The sequence below is a fragment of the Octopus bimaculoides genome, chromosome 13 (assembly GCF_046866305.1).
Source record: "Octopus bimaculoides isolate indiv1 chromosome 13, ASM4686630v1, whole genome shotgun sequence".
NCBI classification, from domain to species: domain Eukaryota; kingdom Metazoa; phylum Mollusca; class Cephalopoda; order Octopoda; family Octopodidae; genus Octopus; species Octopus bimaculoides.
In genome coordinates, this window is record NC_142940.1 from 62,782,593 (window position 1) to 62,787,592 (window position 5,000).

A 5,000-nucleotide genomic window follows, 5' to 3' on the forward strand; every position below is an offset into this window, starting at 1 on the left:
TGTATATGATGAAAGGTGTTGTAAATATTTTATGGTTTCATATATATATATATATATGTATATATATATATATATATATATATATGTATATATGTATATATATATATATATATGTATATATATATATATATATATATATATATATATATATATATATATATATATATATATATATATATATATGTATATATATATATATATATATATGTATATATATATATATATATATATATATATAATGTATATGTTGTGGTTTAGGCTCAGTTGAGTCTTGGGAGGAGGACAGATCTACAACCAAAGACTTCCAGTATAACCATGTAACTTTATAACATAAATCTATATGAGGGTCGGATGGGAGCAACTCCAAAGGTTTGAAAACGGTCAGAAAAATTGTGACGTTTAATAGAATTAAGATGCTGATTAGAATGTTGCAGGAAAAGAATCGCAAGACGGATTCTTCAAGTTGAATGAACCGGAAGGAGACCAAGGGGTTGACCAAGAACAAGATGGTTGGCTAATATCCATACTCTTGGTTGGTCACAGTTGACTATCCAGCTGGGAAGTCCATTGATGGTTACTTCTGATAGGACGCTCTGGAGAAGGTGACTGAAGACTGTATCCCTACTGCCCTTCTAGGAATAGATAAAGATGTATCAGATGTGGCTGCGTGGTAAGAAATTGCTTCCCAACCACATGGTTCCGGGTTCAGTCCCACTACGGGAAACCTAAGGTAATCCCTAAAACCGGTCTTTTCCATTTTTAATATATACTGCTCTACAGCTTAGAATGTGCTTCTTCTTTCGGATTTATTTTTATTACGAACGATACACACACACACACACACACATACATACATACATATACAGAGTGTATGTGCAAAAATAGGTATACAGTAAGCAACACATCAATGTTATTATACTTAATTCATTAACATTATTAGCACATTAAATTAGTTAACCTCATTTTTGATATTCTCAGTGTCATTAATCATAATACATTTGTCATGACTATGATAATACTTTTATCATAACTTTTAATGTTTTGATAAAAACAAATGAGAATTGTATGTGTTTTCTTTTTCAGAACTGTATACCTGCTTTTGCTCCCCGTTGTATATGCAGTTATACATATACACGTTGTCCCTCTCTCAAATATGTATATACACATTAAATGATTATAAAGTTAGTGTTTATTGAAATATATTCCATTTAAAGATTCAATAGAATGTATTGACAGAATTTTATTCTTTATGAACGCTTGATTTCAAACTGACGACCGTTCTGGTCCAGGCTGCAGAGCTGATAACGCTAAGCAATGGAGTCGTAACTCCAACGTTATTTAAAAATATGATAATAATGAAATTATTGTGTATAATACTCAGGTGAACTACAACTCATCAAAGGTCTATGTATAGTGCATAGAATTACGTACAAAAGTCAGGAAAGGGAACAGCGTGCATTCTCCTCCTTTTCGCTGCCATTAATTTGTCAATGTTACTATGCTAGTTAAGGCGGTGAGCTGGCAGAATCGTTAGCACGTCGGGCAAAATGCTTAGCAGCATTTCGTCTGTCTTTGTGTTCTGAGTTCAAATTCCGCCGCGGTCGACTTCGCCTTCAGTCCTTTCGGAGTCGATAAATTAAGTACCAGTTGAACACTGGGGTCGATTAATCGACGCATCCCCCATCAAAATTGCTAATCTTGAGCTAAAAATTTGAAACCAATATTTCTATGCCAGTGTGGGAATACTTTATCTTGCTGGAAATAAAACTCACGGCAAGGGACTTGCCAGAGTATCGCTAAAAATAAAAAAAAATAAAAAACAGAAGGGTTCAATTAATCCTCTTGATAATAATCTGCACTTGACCGTAACACCTGGTAAATGACCAGGTATTCTTCCATGGTATGACCAGATTGATTTATTGAACCATGTTGCCCCATTTCAATGGGGTAGAATTAAACGTAGCCGTGTACAACTAAGAATGTTGAAAGAAGCAATGAAATTTATTTAATTTCAGTGGATTTATCTTAATTTCACGTTGTTTGGTTGGTACCGACTCTTGATGTTCTATCAACAGAGCTAAACATTATCCAACGTGCTTAACGATAAGATTTAAAGAATATTAATTATATCAACTTATCTCCCTTGAACTAATCAAGAGTTATTTCCCGTGTAGTTGGCAAGTAACGTTATCACTCGTTGAGCATTGTATGAAAAAGGCACACACACACGCACACACACACACACACACACACACACACACACACACACACACACACACACACATTCTCTCTCTCTCTCCTTCTCTCTCTCTCTCTCTCTCTCTCTCTCTCTCTCTCTCTCTCTCTCTCTCTCTCTCTCTCTCTCCAAAATAATACTGATCTTTATGGTTTTTCCAGTTTTGCAACTGAAATGTGCTTTCATCCTCTGTTGCTGTCTTTTGGCTTTCTTTGAATTAAAACGAATCCGAAAACGGAATTCGAAACGAAGCGTTTATGCAGACATACACGTGCACGGACGTGCGGACATGTGTACGCATGTCTATCTATCTATCTATCTATCTATCTATCTATCTATCTATCTATCTATCTATCTGTCTGTCTGTCTGTCTGTCTGTCTGTCTGTCTGTCTGTCTGTCTGTCTGCTTGTCTGTCTGTCTGTCTGTCTGTCTGCTAGTCTGTCTGTCTGTCTACTTATCTATCTATCTATAAACATAAGTCTCAAACGCTATACCACACACACACACACACACACACACACACACACACACACACACAGTCACACACATAATCGCATACAAACACACACATATGTATGTATGTACGCATGCATGCATGCATGCATGTATGTATGTATATGTGTACGTACGTACGTACGTATGTATGTATGTATGTATGTATGTATGTATGTATGTATGTGCTTATGTGCTTATATGCCATCTACAAACAGAATAGAATTGTAAAGGCTCAAAGAAAACGTGATCTACGCAAGTCCTGAGCCAACTCCTGGCCTTTAGTCACAGCTGACCACCACTGTCCGACTTGCGGCATGGCCACAATCGAACACACCATGTCTGGTCTTCTTCTTCTTCTTCTTCTTCTTCTTCTTCTTCTTCTTCTTCTTCTTCTTCTTCTTCTTCTTCTTCTTCTTCCATGTGAGATGTCCATGGTCATCGTCGATAAAGATGGACGAACTAATATTATGTGTGGATGCGTTGAAACACTTATAACAAAGTAAACTTGTATGAAAATAAATGCTGTATCGTTCAAACGACAATTTTCCCTATTTATAAATAGCGCAGAAATTGTGAAATAAATAGAAAACAGATCAAAATGAATAGCCACCATTGATAATATTGGAAAGTTGATTGAACACACAGAAAATTGGATTTGTGCCTAAACGAAGAGAAAATCATTATCCTCGTTGTTACTTTTGCTGCTGTTGCTGCTGCTGCTGCAGCTGACGAGGCTATAAATGTTGTTGCTGCACTTTTTGGCTTACACTATATTATGAAATCAAGGTCTGAAAATAATTCATCACGTGGTTATGGCTGAACGGAAGTTGTTCGGAATAACTGGAGCAATGAGGCTTTGTTTGTTCACGCTGCTGGGAAATGATCCAAATCCCTGCTGGCTTCATGCTTTTGATGTATCTTGATCATCGTTAGGCCTGAATAAGAGTATTTATATTAACAGGTGTGTATTTATACATACGCATGTTATTATACGCAGGCAAAATCAGAAACACTCATAAAATGAAATAAAATACTGAAGCGAATCAAACGTATTGCAATATTTGCCCATGTGCTAGTTTGTGGCTTTTGTATTACGTGACCGAAGCATTTGAAGCCATGGAAGGAATCCACTGAGGCTGGTAAATATGGTGGCAGCTGATGCTCTGATACGTTGTGCATTGTTTCACTCCGGATATGATTTGGAAGCCGCACAGATGAACGTGCAAAGTAGTTTAATCCGGGAACTTATGCTTGGCAAGTTCGAACCGAGCCATAACGCCGCGGAAGAAAGCAAAAACATTTGTTGTGCGAAAGGTGAAGTCGCAGTCGATCTCCATAGAGTAACTAGATGGTTCAAGAAGTTTCGCTTGGGCTGCAAAAACTTGGATGATGAAGCAAGGTCGGGTAGGCGTAAAACCGTGGATTCCGAGACCGTGCTCCAAGCCATAAAAGCAAATCCAGCGTGTAGAACTCGGAGTGTATCTGGCAAGCTCGGCATCTCACAGATGTATGCCATTGTGCAACAAAAATACCTGGCATTGGTTAACAGAAAGTGAGCGGTGAGATGGCAGAAACGTTAGCACGCTGGGCGAGATGCTTAGCGGTATTCCGTCTGCCGCTACGTTTTGAGTTCAAATTCCGCCGAGGTCGACTTTGTCTTTCATCCTTTCGGAATCGATAAATTAAGTACTAGTTACGCACTGGGGGTCGATGTAATCGACTTAATCCCTTTGTCTGTCCTTGTTTGTCCCCTCTATGTTTAGCCCCTTGTGGGCAATAAAGAAATAAGAAAGTGAGCTCTTTTGTAGCAAGACAACACAAGACCTCACACGGCTCAAACGACTCCGAATAAACTCCAGGAACTTGAGGCAATCAAACTAATGCCACACCCAGCGTATATTCCGGAGCTAGCCCCACCCCGGATTATTACTTGTTCCAATCCATGGTTCACTTTAAATTAGCCTTATTTCCGGTCTCGAAACCTGTTTTTTTTCTCCATTGGTGAGAAACTCGACAAAATAAACCTGAACGGCTCAAAAGTAGTCAGGCTAAACTACTTAAATAGAATTTCTGAGGAGAAATACTGATCACAGGTGCAAGCGTGGCTGTGTGGTAAGAAACTTGCTTCTCAACCTGATAATTCTGAGTTCAGGTCCGCTGCACTGCACCATGGGCAAATGTCTTCTACTAAAGACCAGTACGCAACTGGTACTTAACTTATCGACCTCGAAAGGATAAAAGGTAAAGTCGACCTCGGCGGAATTTGAA

The 5,000-nt window shown here is 38.3% G+C and overlaps 1 long non-coding RNA gene across 1 annotated transcript in view; it reads left to right on the plus strand.

The window, feature by feature from the left end:
* Positions 1–278: 278 nt before the first annotated feature.
* LOC106881303 (uncharacterized) overlaps positions 279–5,000 on the plus strand; it is an 80,402-nt gene continuing 75,680 nt past the window's right edge. Inside the window, exon 1 of the long non-coding RNA XR_008265405.2 lies at positions 279–730. This is a non-coding gene — a long non-coding RNA (uncharacterized LOC106881303). The remainder of the gene's footprint in view (positions 731–5,000) is intronic.